The 22346-nt window shown below is 37.7% G+C and overlaps 1 protein-coding gene across 1 annotated transcript in view; it reads right to left on the bottom strand.

Annotated features, from left to right (window-relative positions):
- Positions 1-22346, bottom strand: part of LOC122348662 (aerolysin-like protein) — a 333550-nt gene that overhangs the window by 264272 nt on the left and 46932 nt on the right. The gene's annotated exons all lie outside the window — the stretch shown is intronic.

Raw genomic sequence — 22346 nt, 5'->3', positions numbered from 1 at the left:
GCACGATTGGTCACCAGCAGGGTCTGCTCCATCACATCTGCTACAGTGAACGGAGTCTGCTCCACTCCACCATCAGTCCTTCCAGCCAGAGCAATCCCAGTCTGTTCTCCACTCATTGCTCCATCAGTCATTGAATATGTGGCCTGCTCTCCTCCTGTTCCTCCAGCGGAGGCTGAGATTACCTGTTCCACCACAACCGCCTCTGGCTGGATAACCAGGCTAACCATGTCTGCTGGTCCGGCCTGAGCCTCGGCCTGGCTGGGAGGACTAGTTGAGTCAACTGCACTCTCGTCCTCCACTACAAGGTTACGTAAGCGTCTCTGTCGGGTTGTAGTTCTCCACGGTTGTGGATAGAGGCATTTTTAGTGTCCTAGTCAATAAACTACATGTGCAGCTGTTTCTCCCCTGGAATAAGCCAATGTAAAACTTAATTCTCACAATGAAGACATTTTTGATTCCTCAAAATTAAGTTTACATCTCCCTAATGAATTCACTGTCATTACAGAAATGTGTATTTCATGTCGCGAATTCTACCTTTTTCTGACTCATTTCGTCTCATAATATTAAGGAGGTAATTGATACATTAGTGTGAGATGCAAAATTATGAGATAAGAATTCAAAAAGTTTAAATGAGAAGTATTTCCATTCCTTTATAACACTATTAACTCATTGTTTCTCATTTATCTTGGCAGTATTCTAGGCTGGACAGGTGAAGAAATAGGTTGTCATACCCACTCACCCTTCTGACTTTTTTCAGAATCATCTGTGGAACACAAAGAGAAACATTAACGAATGACTTGTACTGTATACTATATTCCACATCTTCTAAAGTCCTGTCAAGGTCATCTGAATCAGTAGCTTCAAAGCTCCGGTCCCTCTTCAATGTACTTGCACGGAAGAGCAGAGTATGTTTTTGAAACAATAAGTGAGAATGAATTGAGGAGTGAATATTAGACATGTTGAACTGCTTCTTCAAGCCGAGCTGTAAAAGTGGCAGGCTTCTGAGCTGCTCTTCCGTTGCTCTGGAAGAGGCGAACATGCATCTAGTATTTGATTGGACTATGTATGCAAAGCGGATTCACGTCGCGGCGGCGGTGTGAACACAGTTCTTTTCTATAAGATTGGTGTATAATTCCACTGCAGCATCGGCCTTCCTGAAGCTCTGGAGACAGGCGGCTAGCGCATGCGGTCAGGGCTTACGAGACAAAAGCTTACATTGTACGCGACGCATTTCTTCTGAAACCGTTTCAGAAAGAACGATAGTGTACTGTTTATTTTGTTAGCGATTACCAAGCGGAGAACCCGCTAGAGACTGCCGAATCTGAAAAACGCTTAGGGTGTAGATGAAGGAACATGATAGTTCTTTGCATCACTTTACAAAATACAAAACTCATTACCTTAATTCGATATATACACAGAAATATGTTTTCATGGTTGCGTTTCAAGTAGAACAAAGTATATAAATAACATTATACCGTTTGATGATTATAAATGTAGTTTGGATTTCTGTGATTGTAACAGAGATTTTCCTTTCTCACTTTCATATTTTCTTCCAAATTGTTGAAGGGTCAGTATCTTGTTCTGGCACAAAGATTATATGTTAGGAAGCTATACGCTTTTTTGGCAGTACAGCGTGCATTGTGGCGTGTCAGAAAAGCGAAAAATGTATCACTAATAAAATAAAATCATAATACTTTACCTTCTACAATTGAAAACACTTATGAGTATGTAAATATATGAGTCTTTTGCACAGTATTTTCATGTTGTATTATGTGATCTTCTTACAGAAAAAAATAGATGAAAAATACTAAATGCTTTACAATTCTTTGCTCTTATTAACTTCTTGCACTTAGCTAAAAAGTTTGTATTCTGTGGCAAAGGCACTCTCATGGTTTACAGCTAAAAGCCAAGATATTGTATACAATATGTACATGTGTTTTTATTCCATATGCATACTAAATATATGTCATATAATTTGCCTACTTTTGTCATTCTGACTCCACAGTCGTTGCTATTTGCTCTCTCTCTCTGTATCTCTCTCTCTAAAACATAATAAATCTACTATTATATATATATATACCTATATATATATATATATCCTACATATATATATATATATATATATATATATACAAATTGATAATGTACATAAGTCCATTAAACTCTACAATGCTGTTCAGGTTTCAAGCAGCATTATGCTGTCTTCTACTGTGTTGAATACTTTATTATATCAAGTTTGAGCAGTCAGTTATTATATATTATTAACTTTCTTGAGCCTCCAACTCTTTTCTCCAGACAGTGAGGCCATACAGTTTATTTTTTAACAGGCATGGTGGACAAGCGGACACAATGTTGCTCCACATATTTAGTCCTGATCTCCTCCTGCGACACTCTCACCACAAATCTCGCCTGGACCAGACAATCAACTCCAGGTGCCAATTAAAATGATTGCAATCACACTGCTTCATGGGGTGGACGGATGGAGAGCGGGGGCTGGATACCATTGGCCTGGTGGTTTTAGTGCCAATTAAATTGATTGTAGAACTCAAAGTAGTAGACGACGTAAGATGAACATTTGGTTTTGAGGATTTGATTTTACATTGGGATCGATGTAAAAAGCGATAAGTGGGGACCTCAAACACAGAATAAAACCAAACATTTCAATATAAAGCTGAATAAGCAGCAGTATTTAGTTGAGCATTATTTGTATTCAAGTCAATTGTTTCATAACTAATCATGCATGAATAAAAGTTAAAATAATATTTTCAGACTATTAAAGTCTTACAGTGGTTAAAAACAAGTCAGAACCACATTTCACTTCCAAAATGTACTAATAAATCAGCATAATAAGTGATTTCAAACTAATCCATGTCTGCCACCTGGGGACTGGAGTAATAATGCTGAAAATTAGCTCTGATCTGATGATAAGTTACATTTTATTAAAGTACATTAAAATATATATATTTCTGCATCCTCTTTTTCTGTATCTTGAGCAGAATGTGCAGAATGATGACAGCCATTTTCCTTTGCTGTACAAAATTATCCTTGTTTATATTCTTATATTATAATATTTGGTTAATCATATAATTCATCCTTAGTATACATTTAACCATAGTAAACCCATACAATTAAATCTTACTCAGGTGTACTTCAATCTATAAATACACCATAACATTAGAGAACACCTTTTTAAAACAATGAAGCATTACTGATACCAAGCTTTCGTGAAGTATGTCTGCACTAGATTACAATAATTTTAATAATAATAATAAAAATAACATAATATATAGGTTAGTCGATTTACTACAATACATGAATTATTTATTATTATGCATAAATCTAGTTGAATGTTATTGCATTAAATTATAAAAAAAGAAAACTATAACTGTTACTCTATAGTAAATGTTTTAATTCAAGGTAAGTTTCAATAGGCAGTTTAAAACATTTCGCAGCTTTATTCAGGTGGTGATATTTCTTAGCGTTGTATTGGCCCATGAAACTACTTCAGGCTGAAATGCGTTCCTCAAAAACATGTTAACTTCAGCTCTCGAATCTCAGAAATTCTCCATTCTTATATCAAACTGGAAGAAACCCGTCCATTCACAGCAGCATTTTCTACAATAAACACAGGGAATGAGCCTGGCTGATTCAATAGCCAAAATCCTCATTTCTTTGGCTGATGACCCCTTTAAGAATACAGCATAACATAGGACTTTTGAAGCCAGAACATTTAAAGAAAAAGGGACACTAAAACTTTGTATTTATCTGCGCCTCAATAAATGTGGCAGCAGTAATTCAAACGCCACCTTGACAAAAAAGAGCCCCCATTAAGCAACTCTGTCAAATAAGCAGCTGCCATGCCTTTTCTGGTCTAATGTTTTGTGGCCCTTCACGCCTTTAACCACGCATCAATGTGCTACATACCTCCTCTTCCTCTGCCATTCTTGCTCTCGCGCTTCGCTCCTCGCCCTACCTTGCGCTCCTGACCTGTTCAGTATTATCTGGAGTTGTCACTAATTAGGGTACTAATTGGGAGACAACCCAGGGCCCGAGGTCCTCTCCCACACCTGCACCAGTCATGTGACCCGTGGAAGTGCGCGGGAGTCAGAAGGTCACGGGGAGGGAGGCGCGGATCCAGCTGTGAGTTTTAGTTAGCAGGGGAGGAGGCGCTATAAGGGTTAATTACAGAAGGAAGACTCGGGGCCCGGCTGGCTCAGCAAGAGCCTCCTAGCATGAGCGATTTTTTCAGCTCAGGAAAAGTAGAGGCTGCTTGTTTGACAGACTTTGCGCAGTGGCCACGACCCGCCATGAAGAACGATAGCGCATTCCACAGAACGAGGAGGAGGAGGAGGATGGCATGCAACGAAGGAGAGAATGATCAAACCCGATCCCTCCAATAACCCTTAACCCGAAGAATTAAACTTCGGGACATAATACTTCGTCGATGCGTGAATGAAAGCGCACATCGTGTGCTCGGTTGTGAAAAGGTTTGCTGTTGCGTTTCCAAGCAATCCCCTGAAATGTGGTGTTCAGATGATGGATAATAAAAAGAGCAATAAACATGCAAAGCTAGAACAGACAGCATCTGGTGTGGACCGACGCACCTTAGCAACTCTGAAATGGGATAAGTGCTATCTTATCATTTAGATATATCGTTAAAATTTCCTGATAAAATTATACATATATATATATAAATAACGATGCAGCTAGTTGTTGCCCATATTTCTGTGTGCAACCATGTGGGCAAGGCAGGGATCATATTACTAAACTAAGGCTTCTTCACTACCGTTTTGGTAAGCTGGTTTAGTCAGGACTGTCAAAATCTGTCAAAAAGTAATACAATGTAGTTTTGCTTGTGTATGAAGATGTTTACAACAAAAGAAATCATTTCTGACATGTTTTTGTCAAGCCCCATAACATCAATGTCCTTAAGTTTTCTCAGTTAAGATGTTTCTGCTCTGTGTATTTGCTGCAGTGATAACTGGATATCTTTGTCCATATTAGGGCTTTCCTGAGCGTCTATGCAATTACTTCGGGATGAATCTGTGGTGTTTCACGCGGTGTCCTCCGGCTTCCAGTAAGAACTGAATAATCATAACATTGCCCAGTACATGTACTCAGTAATGCTGACAGTAAAAATGGGAAAAAATAAAATTTTCTATAAAGAAACAGGATTTGTTTTTGTTTTTTTGTCTTAGTGGATGCATAAAATTCTCTAAATTATTATCGTTGACATTATTACACCAATACATTATTGTGCTTTTTTTTTAAAGTAGGACTGGCTGATAAACTGCATTCAATAGTTATGCGCATCTTGTAGAGTAAAGTCAGTTTCTGTATCGGCCGTTAATCTCTATCACCTGCTTTACTATAAGAGCCATAGTTCTATTTAGCTATATGCAAAAAAAATCACAGATTGATATTATACGTGATATTGGAAATAATATACGATATTATGAAATAGTTTATATAGCTTATCAGTGAACTGCAGCTTTGTGTAATAAATACTACTTCTGAAAGCACATAGAAAATAATGTTTAATAATATTTTAACTCCAAACTCACTTCATAACATCATAGAGAGTTTTTTAAATAAATCCTTCTGTGAAAATATGTAGTCTTACACTGAATAGGAAGTATATATTTCTTTTTCTTTCCATACACAATCAGAGATACATTAAAAATGCTTCAAGCTTTATAAAAGTAATTTTAGCATACTAAATTCGGTTTTCAGATTTGTTATTTCTATAAAGGAGATACACTAAAATGTGAAGTTAATAAAATGTGTTTATTTTTAGTAAATTTCATGGCCGTCAATTTCCCGTCACCTGATTATAGAAAGCGTATCACGTGACCTGCTCCGGTACCTCACAGAAAATAAATATCAGTGCTGCGAAGATGGGCAAAGCTATCTGTACCTCGATTACGGGACAGAAAGTGCATGCAAAAATGCATTGTTTTACTGCGAGAATGAGGAAATAAACACTAATAGTGCAGCCAGGCGTAAGATAGATGTGATGAATGGCGCGCACCTATGTTTAATAACATCCGTCATCGTTCTGTTCCAGTCTTTTTGATTTATTAGTCCAAGCGCCAGAGAAGAGCTTTTTAGATTTTCTGCTGAACAATTTTTGGTTGCGAACATTCCAAGCGCATCTAGTTTCAACTCTTCGTAACCACCTTTTTCTACCAAATCCTGCATATTGCGGTAGTTTGCTGCGCATCTGATTTTCTACAACCACGTCAATTCCAAATCGTGAGGTAGCTCTTTGCTTAACAACAAGCTCCTCTCCTCAGCCTCCACGTCCATATATATGCTAGACTTGTTAATATCGCGAGAGACAAATGTTTTTAGTGAGGACATTTTCAATGGTATATTGCAAACAATAACATATCACTAGAAAATGGCTGCAGAAAAAAGCGTCTTCTCATCTGGCATCTATAGGTGTCAACAGGGTGATGTAGCCTTTGATATAAAAGAATAGTTCTTAGTAAGGAGCTAGGATATACTGCTCTAAAGGGAATATCAAGATGCTGGACATCCCTACACTACATGTGACGACCTGATATAAGAGTGAAAGGTAGATAGTTAGATGTTTTAACAGGTTGTTCAGACTAATGAATGAATGAATAACGTATAAATCATCCTTCATTTGTGAATCTCATCAGATGCTTACTGATGGAGATTCTGTGAAGCATCAGGCTTCTTTCCTGACTAAAGGGATTGGCCAAAATCTTCATTATATCACTTAGAACTTGACCAGTGATGGCCTACTGCAAGCGAAACACATTCTGTCACTATTAATTCTCCCAAAACTGTATTTGGTAAAAACAGAGTGGTGGGAAGCAGCGGTATGGCTATTTCAACATTCAATGAAGGTGCTTCACCATGTTATCTCTAATGGACAGATGGTGGCTGGACCATAGAGAGTCACAGTGGGTGCACAATCACAACTGCAGACAAGCTTCCAGATAGTAAAAGCAGATTCTGTGACCTCATAATCCTTAAGAGCTGTGAGAGAGAGACAAAAGGTCAAAAAGACATAAGGAAGAACTTAAGAAGGGCCAACATACCCAGAGGCAGGCATGGCAGAATAAGTCTCCACCTCTCACTCCGATACTCTTTTATTGTGCTACACTTCTCGGTTGTCCTGCTCTCATGCGTCTCTCTGTCTATAATACAAATCACACAAAGAGAGTCACACACAGTCTATATATTTTTCATTTATTGCAGTATAACTTTGGGAACGCATGATAAAAAGAAGTTATCATTACAAAAAATCATTAATCTGTAAATCATGACATTATGCAATCAACTTACCCAAACCATGCCTATGTTCATTCTCAGTTATATTCTGGATTTATTGCAGGCCGGATTTGTATTTATTGTCTACAATATTATTTTTTTACCTGATTTTTTTGGGTTAAAATATGGCGTCAATCATTTATTATATCTTTATAATTATTTTAATACAAAAAAAAGATGAAGAATCTCTTCTTTAAAGAAAATGTTAACACTGTTATTCAAATGAAATGAGATTACTAGTGTAACTGTTTTCAGTGTCTAGATTTTGGATTTTAAATGTATGTAAATATGCACATATTTTTAATCTCTTTTCAAAACAAAGCACAATGAAAACATTGTAATAATAATGTATATAATTTGTTGGTAAATTTTAAATAATATATTTTAAATAAATAAAATCCCTATTCACCTGCAGTCTCTACTTGTTAAAGCAAAATAAAGTGCATATATCCATCATAAAGTGTTCTTTTGGAGGCGAACTGATGCACAGTCAGTGGCATTCCGGTGAATGACATGGGACATGGGATTATTGTCGCTCTGGTAACAATATGCTAGTATCGCAGAGCCAAGTTTTGTTTTAACCCACGTTTTGTGCTTTAATTTGTGACCGGTGTTTTGTTTTGCTCTGTTCTCCTGAGCTTCCATGTTTATCACTCTATGTTAAAACACCGCATGGCTGCCTGCGTGGCAGCTCTCAGTGGTATGTCAATGTTTACTGGAACCAGAGGAACCCAATTGCCTGTAGTGTAAATTAATCATTTCTGATGACTTAATAACCTGACAACGTATTTCTACATGAAACATGGCTAGATGATAGCTGAAGCAGTCCTCAATGAAACAGCCCCTCCTAATTTTATTTTAATGAGTATCTGGAGACTGTTAGGAGAGAATATTGGAGGTGTCTATCAGGCAAGCCAGTGTCATTTGGTTAGTACTTATCTTCTAAATATCTAGGGATTGTACTGATCACGCATTCTGTGTATCATTACTTACAGGCCTCCAAAATGCTCTCAGCCTTTCTTGAAGAGTTCACTTAAATCCGTTTGATGATTTCCTCAAAATTTGACTGTTTTGCTATTGCAAGGGACTTTTCTATTCACACTGATAATGCAATCAATGCTACAAAAGAAATGATGACTGTTTACTCATCCTTGAAGTCCTAAACATAAAGTTGATATTCATTATACCATCTATAAAGACAGCCTTCGTACTTTAGACAGACCTTCTTCTCAAACTTTTATAAACCATCAACTTAACCTCACACTTTTTCTGCTACTGTTGAGACTGTGACCCCCTTGAGTCAGAATCCCATTGAGTTGCTCTTATTTTCTGAGAAGATCAATAATATCAGAAAGGCAATTGGCATATCTTACAAGCTGTGCAGAGGTGTAGTGGATTCAAAAAAGGTAACTACTGACAGCAAAACTTAAACAATAAAGTATAGCACCTTAAATCTATAACCTGACCTTGACACACTTCCACACTTTTCTTAAAAGTTATTAAGCCCCTTCTGAAAAAGCTTGATAACACTATAGACTTATATCTAATCTTTTCATAGGAAGGTTATTGAAAGGTAGTTTTAATCAGCTGAACAACTACTTAAGCTCACATGATGCCTGGGCATCTTTTAAAATCTGGTTTCCGAGTGCATCCTTACAAACAACAAGATAATAAATTATAAATTCCCTTTTCATTTCTAGCTCTGGCATAATATCAGTGCTGGTACCACTAGATCTGATACTGTTGATCCTGCTGATACCTACTAGAGACTGGAAAACTGAGTTGGGCTTCCTGGGAATGTAACTGGTTCGAGTCTTACTTTGAAGGTTATTATGTGAATATTGGTGAGCATAAGTCTAGTGGGCGTCCATGACATCACGACGTCCCTGTTGTTCTAGCCTGTATGCTCCCCACTAGGCTTGCTGCAATAGATGGTGCAAGACACTTGCTCACCGTAACACCGTCATTTTAGATATTTTTATAATAATAAAAATCATTTAGTTTGGAGAGAAGACAGACAATTAAAACTAAGCGCGGCTGCTCATTACAGCGCATGCGAATGACAATCTTGCACAGATCATGTTTCATGTCCCACGTCTGGAGAGTGGGCTGAGTGAAGTGGAGGCTGACTCACTCACTAAAGGCATGAGCAATGTACTCTTACATTTTGTCAGAGAGAAAATGGCGGAGCTAAGACTATAAGGCTACAGAAGTGATTGCACTGGTGCCTCCATGCGCTTTAGTGCCTCAACACAAACCAGTCATATTGCACATTTACATTGTATAGTGCATGTTCAACATGTAAGCTGTTATATGCTTAAACTGTTTTAGTATAGACTTTATTATAGGCGAGTTGTGATGAGTTCATGATTAGCTCACTGTCTGCCGCCGATCGGCTTGACCCGATACTTTAAAAGCATAAACCTTTAACAAAAAAGCTCCAAACATTTTTAAAGTTAAATTCATAAAAAAATAGATTAGAAATATAATCATTTTGCCATTACACTCAAGCTGAACTATTTTTAGCTGGAAACAGTGCTCCAGCATCCTCCTGCAGTTATTCCATGCCTCCAGGAGGCCCCTGTATTTCCCCTGCCTTAGATCTTCCTCGTGTGTCCTTGTTAGTGATCTAGTTCCTGCCTGGCACCTTGTTTACCATTGGGTATTTAAGTTGTGATTGTCTCCTTTGATCTTCCACTCCAGTTTTGAGTTGTTACTGTGAGTTTCATCTTGTGTTTTCAAGTTCCTCAAGCTATCTCTCTAGTATGTTGTTCGGGTATTTTTCTTTTGTGCAGTTTACTGATTTTGTTTTTCCCCGTGGAGTTTTTATTTTTCAAGTACTCCTTTCTGTTGTTGTTTACTGTTAACTTTACCTCGGTCGAGAAAAGAACTTTTGTTGGAATTGTTTGTTTTTTTGTGCAAGATTTTTTTAAATTAAATCTACATTGCTTGGGCTCTGCCTAAGTGTTTCATTTGGGTCCAACGCTACTGCCCGCGTAGTTTAGCGGTAAATGCGCTTGACCACCACAACAGCGACCTGAGTTTCAAGCCTGGGTCGTGACAAACAGTATAATAAAAAAACGTTTTTGGTTAAAAGGAGGAAAAAGGACTCAGGCCTGAGACTCTTGGGCTCTACTCCATTCAGAATACCACCTGCTTGCTTTGGCGTGCATCTTACACAAACACGTTACTTCTCTTCCAGAAGCCATAACTTTTGTGGCAAAGCTACCACCATTCAATGCCATTATAAAGCTTGAAACAGCTAGGATGTTATTTATTATATATAACCCTGATTGTATTCATTTTGAAAGAAAAAAGCCAAATACACCTAACATGGCTTGATGCTGCGTAAATCATGGGCTTAATTTCATGTTTGGGTGAATGATCCCTTTAAGCATCACTTGTAAATGTTTGTGCTATTGTTTCCTTTTTAAACTCTATTTAAGACACAAGAGATGTGTGTATAAGTTTGGTCTGGACTGAGCTGAAAGGTTTGGTCCACGGTGAGATGAGCACCACTCCAAACCTGAAGCCCTTTCAAACAGAGCCAGAATGACAAAGTTTGGGTTTGAGAACACACAGCTGCTCTTTCAAAAACACAGATATTTCCTGAGAGCCGAAGAGAGAATGCCGGCATTAAAACGAAGAGCACCTGCTGAAAAGAATGGGAGCGTCATTGTTTGTTCAGTAACACTAGAGAAACTAAAGCAGTTTCTGATATTGATGGTCAATCAGAGACAAAGAAAAACGTTTTTTGTGGCCCTTAACAAAGTAGTCCAGACTATATTGAGTCTCTAACTAGGTACAATAAAAAGCTCAGCTGAGCTGTGTAAAGCAAATGCTGAAATGGCACTGAAATATATAGGCCTATATGAAATTTTATTGATTTCGTAACTGTTCAGCAAAATTGGTCCTAGATATTTCTTCTAAAACCCCTTAGGACAAATGGCATGAGAAGACGTGTAAAAATTCAATTAAGATGGGAATAAATAAATTTTTGGTACATTCATACACTATTTAGCCTGGAAGATATATCTCTCAGTCTTTAACCTTTCATATTTCTTATGTTGTGTATTATATAAACCTATGCAGTTTCTCACATTTAGTCCACAATACTGCAATGATTTGTTAATTTTTAGAATAGAAAAGATTGTGTTCTTGGCTTTCTAAAGCAGTAACATCAGTGTGCTGAATAAAACGTTGATTGTCACCTTTTCTTTGAGAACAAGTCAATTCCTCACCTAAATCCACCCATTTTTAGACCCAGTGACCCCAATTTTCACATGAAGTTCGACTATAAAAGCCAAGGACGCGTTTTCTCCATCTGTGCAATCAAGACTCCTCCACAGAGACCATGAATTTGCTTTGTGTCCTCTAACATTTGTTCAAAATCAATTAAACCTTGTATCCTGTATTATTTCCAGCTTCTTTTGCACAGTGCAGTGTGATGCACTACTGAACCATGACCCTCACACAACATTACTTCCCAAAAGCTGGGCTGTGATTTCATAGTGCAGTCTTAGCTTTGCTCCATAATAGCTCTGTTTTTAAACAGTTCACTGTGATCAATGGTACTATGAACTGATATGAATCATTACAAACAGTTTAAACAGTTTTCTCTTCAAACTGACCACTGAAAGAACACACAGAAGTCCTTCTGCCATCCATCCAGTTTTCTTTCTAACATCCATTTCACTTTTCAACTTTTTAGCATTTGTGCATGGAAGTTAATGTTGGCTTGATCATTTAGTTGTTTCTCAACCTTAATCTGGCAGAAAAGAATTGGAGTTGAGAATGCCTTTAATAGCCAATTATTCCATTTAAACTGCGGTAAGCAAACATTTGAACAAAATTTGAACAAAAGTACAATAGAATTACAACTGAAACTGAAATGAATTCAAGACCAACTTTCAATGTTGGTTTGGTATAACCTTTTTATGGATGGCAGCACGATATGAAAAGTTCATTTGCAAAAACAATAAACTGCACAATAAACCAGCAAAAGAGCTGATTGTCATTATTATAGCGTGATCTGATTAACTTCCCTAAACGTTTTTCTAAAAAAGCTGTTATTGCAAGTTCCAATTTTACCTTGAGAAGCAGACAAAGGGCCCTTGTTATTTTTTGAGCAGAAGTAATAAATCCATTTTAGCAAACCAGTGCACTGTATTCTGGTCAGGTGGCAAGGCTACTTTCCCTCAGTGGTGCAAACTTAGTGACTTTGTCCAAAAAAGCGGCGTACTGCCAATGCATGAGGTCTCGCTTTCCCAGCTCACACACCTCTTTCTGCATCTAATCTAATCTCCAAAACACCTCATTAAAACTTCACCCCACATCTATGTCACGATGTGCTAACATTTGCATAATGCAGCCCAAATGGTCAGGCAAAGAAAGAAGGCGTGGTTTCAGTAACGCAGCAGTGTTAATTCATTCATTTCAGGATATGTGTGTTTCTGTGCCAAAGCAAAAGCACTTTATTTGTACTTCTGACATTAGATGCAGTTAGCAATCATTAAGATTACTTAAAACAGAACCGCACAACAACCCAGATGTTCGAATCTGAGCAATTTTTTTTACGGACAACAGTTTTGTGAACCTGGGGGAATAAAACTGTAAGACTTTAATAAGACTTTATATAAGGTCTTTTACTTTGAAAGCTGAACTTGCAATCGACCTATCAGTAAGCCCCCGCCCCCTTAGTTACTGTTGCTCCCTCGGACAAACAAACTAAATTGCTCACAGTCTTCTGATGAGAGCTACAGTGAGTAAACTTTGTCCACGATGTTTTGCACACTTTAGGGCACAGAATTCCACCAAATGGGAATTAAATATTCCATGGAGTTATTTATAAAATATTTAAAAATAAATATGGTGGATAACTTTCGAAGCGAGGGTTTACAGTGCACCGAGAAGTCTCATATTACAGTCGGTCATTATAATCGTGAGTAACAACATTTAGGATCATCACCGTTGATATCGTGAACCAGGGCTGGGTCATATATATTGCATACAATAATCATGTGCATCTCATCAGTGAAGCCGGTTCTTTGATTAGTGACTTTTGATTATCTCTAAGGTTATCAGTTTTTGCAAATGACCTCTTCACATACAGGTAAAGCAACAGAGAATGAAAGATAAAACGATGGAATGTTAGATCAACAGGTAGACAACAACACAATAGATAGATACAATAATTCTACGAATAATTCTGCACCTCATATCTTCTCTTTACCTGGCCATTGACCCAGAGCTCATTGCCTGTGGCCTCATTAATAGAGCGAGGTCAAGCAGTTGCCCTGAAAAACGTTGAGGTCACGGCCACCCATCCACCACGACACGCAGATTTCTCGCACACCACCACTGCTACGCGACCGGCTACAGTGCTGCACGGAGGAGCGGGTGAATGAAAACGAGGGAATAGACTGTATGTGTGTGTGAGCGAGAGAGAGAGAGAGGCAGCGGGAGGAGGGGGAGGCTGGGAAGAGCGCTTTCTATTGAACAAACGTGTGAACAAAAGCCTGCTCAAACTGTCGGCCCAGAGGCCTGGGGTGTTTACGGCTTCTGTATCTATAACCAACAAATCAAGGCTTCCCCCTCTCTCTGCCACCCCTCAGCCGCCTCTCTTTGTGGGAACGGCAAATTAGAGCCCCGTCCATCTGGGTGTTAGCACCAATTACGAGAGGAAGCTGTCAGGCCAGATTAGACCCTGTAGAGAAGGCGGGCATATGAACTGCTTTTATTAGAGGGGAAAAGCAGGACAAGCAGAGAAAAGTGTTGTGCAAATTTCAATTATTTAGCCTTAGAATGAATAAAACCAAAAGAGTTTTTGATTTAGCTTGTCGCGCGCTAATTCTACCACTTGTTTTAGGCATAATTCGGCATAACTGAATACCAAACAGCTATGCACAGAAAGGGAAGTTCAGCGTCAAACTAAGTAAAAGGGGCATTCGGAGACTTTCCGTTTTCAAATGAAGCCCCCAAAAGTGTGTTTTCGCAGTAATGCCACCGAAGATCCCAGGGAGCCTTTCAGTGAGCGGTTCTTCAAAGAGTCGCTTTTTGTCTTAACATGAAGAACAATCTAAAAACTTTCCACTATAAAGGACCTTCAGCGAAACGGAAAGGATGCGAGCAATGGAAGCCGATAAAGAAGATCTTTTAAGAGCGTATGTTGTTTTTCTGCTTCGCAAACTTTTTTTTTCCCGCTGTCAGCTGCACAGAAGCACCCATCATTAACTTTTTGCTCCGTAGGAATGCCTAAAGACCCATGCAGCCCCCTCTCTTTTGCACTAATTTGCCAGGACCAGGTGTGCAGAGGCCGGGCGGAGGGGGCGTGCAGTGAACTAGAGGAAAGATTGCGAGAGTTTTTGGGCTTGAGGGAGGGAGGACAATGAAAGCCACACAATGGAGTCCGAAAATCATGCCAGGGAGCAGTGATGCGCATCCTTAGGCCGAGTTTGGGGGATGGAATGGGCCAGAGCCAAAACTGTTTCATCATTATTTGAGTGTGTGAATACAACAAATAAAATTAACTTTGGTGTCTAACTTGCACAAAGTAATTTGTCTAATTGAGTGCTTGCACTTTTCGGAACGAACGGATGCATGAACATTCTTTACATGTTAAAATCTAGTCAAATCATCTTAAAACATGCTTACTTCATTTTTGCTTTTGCACAGGCATTTCCATCTTGCAGAATCAGGGACAATATAGTTATATTTCAGCTAGTTAACTTTGTTATGCTAAAATAAATAAAACAAAAACATAAAAAAACAAACTTACTCAAAACATTTATATAACAGTAAAAAAAACTGTATACCATTATTTCACTGACATGACATTTTATTTGACTATTAGGTGTATACTATTTTATTCATATTTTAAATCAGTTTTCTTTTTTTTTTTTCATTCAAGTCTTAGCAATTATGCCTAGTTTTACAGATTTGTTTAATTTTATCAAAATAAAACTACAAAAAAAAAAAAAATTGGGGGATTTTATTTTGGTTAATTTTCATTGTATTTTAATTAATATTTTAAACAACACAGTTGTTCTGTCTAATGCAAAAGCAACTTTCTTTTGCCTTTAAGTCAGCAATTTTATTTCAGCAATACAAATGCAATACAATTTTGGAAGTGTGTGAGACTGTGTTTAATACCTTTAAATGCCGAAAAGTATTAAATGAGATCGGTCAACATCTGAGTGCATCTCAATGCTTATTTAAGTAACACGTTTTCAGCTGAGCAATGTGCTCTTCAGGCGTGGTATCTGAACGGACGCAGCAAGAGGGGGCCGTACGGTGAGGCGGGGGAAGCACTAATAGGCCCTAATTGAATTGGATGTTCAGCGCAGACAGAGACTGTGGAAGTAATCTGCAGTGCCACAGCAAATAAAGCGCGGCAGGACTAGAGTGTCCGCCTCATGTGACAGACTGTAACGTAGCCTGCGAGAGGGCGCGGCCCCCTTTGTGCAAACCACAAAGAGGCAAGATGACCTGGCAGGGACTGTGAACCGAGCCGCCGCCGGGCCACGGAGGAAAGTAGGCTTTAGTGCTGAAGGAGCAGCACGGGACGCTTCAGGACGTTTTGGAAGGTTTAGAAAAGAGAAAATGGCTTAGTTATGGTGCTTATTCTTGGAAACAAAACTTCATTCTTTTATTACAGGAAAAAGGAAGAATAAGTAGGGGAAAGTGAAGCAGATTGAAATGATTTAGTCTTTAAAATACCTAAAAAATATTTGAACCGATTTTTTGTTTTTGATCATCTGTAATCAGTAAATAAATGCGTATTTTTGACTGCACGACTAATAAAACTCACAGTTTCAAATAAATAACTATGAAAATGAACTGCATTTATTAGAGGAAAAAATAAGTAAACGTGCTGTAAAAATTTTTATTAGTCTATATCAAAAAATAGCTGAACCAAATGAGCTGATAATGCAGCAATAAACAATAAATGTTTATTTTTTTGGCAGCAACATTACAACTAATAAAAACTCATAGTGCTAAACAAACAAATAAATGGACATTACACCAAAGGTTTAACCAAATTAGTTTTTGGTTTAGCTATAAATAAACGATACGTGCCCATGGCCACAAAACCAGTCGTAAGAGTACATTTTAAATCATTTTAACTTATACAGAGTATTTTTGGCTCTTGCTACAAGCATACCCCAGTGACGTAAGACTGTTTTTGGTCCAGGGTCACATATCTCAAAACAAAATACAATCTTTTATTTTTACTGTATTATGACCAAAAATTGGGAGCCAGCAAAAACATGAAAAAGAGGTTGCGTGCGTTTGTGTGTGGTGTTTGCACAACCTCTCCAAACTCCAAACTTGACAGATCCCCTTACTGCACAGAAAATGTATTTGAATCAATTAATTAATGAGTGCAAAATACCAAATATTTGTTAAACTTCACCACTTACAGAAAGCGTTGATACCTCTACCTAACCAAAGAGGTCCGATAAAACCGACCAGTGTATTCTGTCAGACGCTCAGTATGTACATTTAATAATGCTAAAAAGCTTTAATACTTTTATTATAATTGTATCCATTCGCATGTGTAGTTAGGGCAAGGTGTGTGATATTGCCAAAAACCGATATCGTCCATATATCATAATATTCTAGGGGGACTTTTTTTGCTAAGTGTGTTGGTGCTGGTACCCTGGTTGATTTAGGTCCTGTTTGCGCTAGTGCATTTTCGTTTATCTTAGCTTACATTGCGTTCAGGTCTGTTTACACTGAAATGCAGTGAAATCACTAGCGTAAATTAATAAATAAATTAATTCATTAAAGCCACCAGTAGGAGGAGCAGGTGCACGTGTGTCCAAATCCACTTTGCTAGTTTAATGACTAAAACAACCACTAAGAAGGATAGTCCGGTGAGGGGCTGGGTGCGAGAGCTCGTCGTGGAGAAACCCAGTGGGCAGCGCTGGACTCTTGCACGCAGATGTGTGATTATGCCGCACTAAAACCCTGCCAAGACCTGCTGCGCGGGGTCATGACCTTTACGGAATCAGTGGTCCTGCACGTCAGAACTAATGGAGGTTTGAGAAAGTCCCAACGGAGAGAGAGAGAGAGAGAGAGAGAGAGAGAGAGAGAGAGAGAGAGACAGAGAGAGAGACAGAGAGAGAGACAGAGAGAGAGGGAGAGAGAGAGAGAGAGAGAGAGAGAGAGAGAGAGAGAGAGAGAGAGAGAGAGAGAGAGAGAGAGAGAGAGAGAGAGAGAGAGAGAGAGAGAGAGAGAGAGAGAGAGAGAGAGAGAGAGAGAGGGAGAGAGAGAGAGAGAGAGAGAGAGAGAGAGAGAGAGAGAGAGAGAGAGAGAGAGAGAGACAGAGAGAGAGAGACAGAGACAGAGAGAGAGACAGAGAGAGACAGAGAGAGAGAGAGAGAGAGAGAGAGAGAGAGAGAGAGAGAGAGAGAGAGGGAGAGAGAGAGAGAGAGAGAGAGAGAGAGAGAGAGAGAGAGAGAGAGAGAGAGAGAGAGAGAGAGAGAGAGAGAGACAGAGAGAGACAGAGAGCATGCGAAGAGGGAGTGCTGCATTGTCTGTTTAACCAATAAGAAGTGAGTTATGGGGGTGAAATCACTATCATACACGACAACCATATTTTAATATTTATGGGGGGACAATGGCTGAATCTTTTTACTTGCTGAGGTTAATTTCAAAGCTATAATTAAATATATCATGAACATATAAAATTGCATAATTTCTCACACTTTTTTTAAATGATATGCATCATTTAACAAAATTATATGTGTACAAAAAAATTTGACTAAATTATGAAAAATAGTAAAAAAATAAAATAAAAAAATTCTATATCATTATCAAGAAACTAATTGTGCCGCTTCATATTTTTATGAAACTGTAATGCATTTTATTATTTATATTATTAGAAGAGTAGACAGTTCAAAAGAAACGCATTCATTTAAAATGAAAACCTTTTGTAACGTTATAAATGCCTTTGTTACCGTACAACATACTTCAAGTTTCATTAAAATATTATTTACAAAATCATCATTCATAACTTTATTTCTAATTTTAAAACCATTTTTTTACCATCTGCATCGAACAAATTTTTAAAGACACCTTTTGCCTCAGTTTTCTTTGTACAAACTCAACAAAGCAGCCTCGCCAATACAAATGCATGATCAGCCTATTTTTAAAATAAAGAACACGAACTGAAACTGAAGGCCAAAGGGAGAACAGATACGAGAGAAATCTAGAAAAAGGGAAGAAGAACAGGAGGGCGAGTGATAGGGCCGGATTACATAAATTCACTCCCGCTGATATGAGACTACATCCTCATCCTGCTCAGTAAACGGATGTTGGGAAGGAGGAGGAGACAAAGGCCTTAAAAGGGCTTAAACGTGAACTGAAACAGGTGCTTGATACCCTGCAGGGACAAATCACACTCACTAAAAAGGCTAGTCGGCTGGGACTTCCTGTTTTTTCCCCTACCGAGGATCACGATAAATCAACAGTTGAGTTAACATGACGAACGCTGCTCGCTGTGTCTCTATGTCTCTTTGAGTCGTGAGTCACAGCTGTCTGGCGACTGTACCACTGCGTGCCGGGCCAGACGTTGCTTCCTGTGACGCCGTCGTTGGGACACAGGGCCGGTCTGTCTGTGTCACCACGTGCCTGTCTAGATACCTTCCTCCGTCCCGGCCAGCGTCTTTTAAAGGCTGTGACATACTGTCTGTACCACTGCGTGCACAACAATAATCAACCCTGAACGCGTCCATCTGCGGCTGCCTGTCTCCAGATCTGAAAAACACATCTAGGACTTGGGAAGACGCTTTTCACAAACGGGTACAAAACAGGATCAAACCTAAATGAAGCTTTAAATATATAAATGATATAATAGAAATAATAAACAAGATTACTAATTAAGCCTATATTAAGAAAAAACTGTATTATTATTATTATTATTATATTATTCAATTCTATAAATGCAAGAACACCAACTGAAATATTTAATAAGATTGATCACTCAATTGTTTCTATAGCTTGTGAAAGAGTAAAGCGGAGCTTGACAAATTATGCAAATAAAATGATGCAAAATAATGTATAATATTAAGAAAATAGAATGAGATTATTTTAATTTAATTGTGTCAAATGTGGATGCTAAATGCTCAAAATGAAGTAAAAACACACACACACACACACACACAAAAAACCCATTACGTGTTCAATCATGTTAATAATTAAAAATATTCTTCTACAATGAATTTAACATCTGCTGCAAACGTATGAAACAGATGTATGATTTTAATTGACAAATATATTTAAGAAGGTGAGGGCACTAGGGTACAACAGGCCAAACTGATTTTTCACATCTTTAAAAATGTTACGTTAGATAATTGTTTATCTAACATATATATAACACTTACTTGTGATAGGATTATTTGCTCTTTAGAAGCTTTAAAAATAGTAACAGGGCGCCGAATTTTCACCTTAATCTTCGAAAGTGTTGTAAATATATACATATTTAGAGGCGGTTTTAGTGAAACGGAACACTTTTAAGTGAAAACTGTCGGTAGATTATGAAGTAAACAAAAATGGCTCAGCTCGGTAACGCCGACAGCTGCACTTATCTTAAGAACATCAGAAAGGCCATGCTGAAAGTTTACAGGCTCGGGGTGAGAGCATCTCACTCATGATGGGACACGAGAGCAACAGGTAGCTGTTCACAAGACCAGAGCGCCACCTAGAGGCCAAAAACAATCGTAACCAGCGAGAAGCCGATAACCTTGCCATTGCCTCAATGACGATGCTTACATTACAGCCAAACAATAGCAGAATTGTATTTCCTGCAGCGCTTGAAAGGCATTAAAAACAATCGGAGACTTTGTTGATTAAGAAAAAGAACATAGAAAATAGATGAAGTCGATGGAGGCTGGAATATTAATTATGTAACAATGCTACTAATAATGAATGAATTTAAATTAATTGATTATTATTGCAATATTATAATATCAGTATTATATTCAATATTATTTGTGATCATTTTACCATTCGATATTAAAACTAATATAAACTTGGAGAAAACGTAATCATTTGAGAAACATTTTCTGAAGAAAGAATTGAATTATTAATATTTATTTCTGATAAATGATTAATTAACAATTATTTTACAAATAGCTGATAAACAGGATTTTACTGCCATGCAAAAGTGTGTGTCTCCTTTACAAATATAAAAATTGTATTTAAACAATTCAAAATTATTAAAGCAATATTACAAATAGCCAGGTCGCACTTTTAATTATTTTTAAATGATGATTTAATATAAGTAATTTTTTATCACCGGCATTTCATTGTAAATTCTGTAAATATTTTTTTTCTAAAAATTGTTCCTTTTGACAATGAATTAATAATAGTTATTTTGTCAAATATGCCATATACAGGCTTTATTGTCATACAAACAGTGCATAAAATATACTTTTATAAATATATAAAAATTAATTATTATGTTTAATTACTCATTATAACAAATTTATTCAAAAGTGAAAAAAAAATTAAAATTGAACTGAATTATTAACAGTTTTTGACAAATTCTTACAGAACGTTTGACTAATTATTCATGAATAATAGTTATTTCTGACAAACAGCTCATAAACAGCTTCTACTGCGGTACAGAAAGTGTGAGTCGTCTTTATAAAGCCTGCCCTTCTGGCATCACCAAGTTTAGGTTTGTTTGCAAAGCGTAGTGAAGTCACCGAAGGGCCACTCGTATCTTCCAGGCTGCCCTGTCACATCGCGTCGCGTCTTACAGCCCTGAATCTGACCCATCCTCTTCCTCCCTCTCGCTCTGTTTTCTGTCACGTTGTTCGGTTTATGCGGATCGAAAAGATAGGAAAGCCCAGCTCTTTACGTTGCGCAGCGGCACAGCCGATATCGACCGACTGAATCAATGTTCGCTGTATGTTTGCGTTCGAGTAAACGGTCGATAAATCGGACCCCTCGCGTGATATGATGATACGACCCAATGACCCAGCCGTGACCCCCCTATCAGTCAGCCTCTTTACGTCATGTTTAATCCCAAAGTACTCTCATTACTGTAATGGTGCATTCTGAGTATGTGTGCTTTTGGGAACCTGGGGGCAAAAATTTCAGAACGGATCACCAGTAGAACAGCAGAACCTGAGGATGTCCTCGCAGGAAGACGCTAAATAATGTCCTGATGCATAATTAGAAATACCTAAACTTGTAGATGTTTTAAGAGATTTACATAAGAAGCCGAAGAAGGACATGCATATGTGCGTCTCTGTCTCTGTGTGAATAATGTGAAGGAAGTGGTGGTTTAAGGAAACTAAGGGCAACTGCAAGACTAGATCTGTTCAGCATGCAGAGTGACTCCACTTATTCAGCTCACGCTCAGTAGTGTTTCCTTTCTGCCTGAAGGATTTTTTTTTTTTTTTTTTTCATTTAAGCTTTCATGTTAAAATGTTAAAAGTGAATATTACATTAATCCCAGTCTCCACTGGCCAGTTTTTACTGCTTCAAATTTAGTAAATGACCAAAGAATCATTTTGATAAACATCAAAAATAATTTGTCTAAATCTAAGTCATGGGCACTCCATTTAAAATAATAACTATTTAATGCCTGGGGGAAATTATTTCACCTTTTGAAAAATTTTATAAATATATATATATATATATATATATATAGTATTTTAAATGTTTTGAATGTCAAGAATAAAGTTTTGAATGCATTTCAACTTAAAAGTAAAAACAAAAAACAATTACTCTCATTTATTTTAACTTTAAATATTTTACATGAGTTATGGACACTCTAACTGACATCAAGCAACTATTTAAATGATATTTAAGTTAAGTTTAAAAGTTTAATTTTTCCCCACACACACTATAAATGGGTGTCTGTTTTTTCCCAAGCATTCATAGACAGGATATGCTATACACGGGAGATGAAGCTACAAAACTTGGTGTCTTATAATCATTTGAAGTCCTTATTATGTAACCTTGAAAGTAACCTAACAGTGTGCAATTGTTTTTAACTAGTCATATGTTCGTCTTGTTATGTA

Source organism: Puntigrus tetrazona, chromosome 7, assembly GCF_018831695.1.
Source record: "Puntigrus tetrazona isolate hp1 chromosome 7, ASM1883169v1, whole genome shotgun sequence".
Taxonomy (NCBI): Eukaryota; Metazoa; Chordata; class Actinopteri; order Cypriniformes; family Cyprinidae; genus Puntigrus; species Puntigrus tetrazona.
The sequence above is the reverse complement of the archived record's forward strand: the minus strand, read 5'-3'. Positions and strand labels throughout refer to the sequence as shown.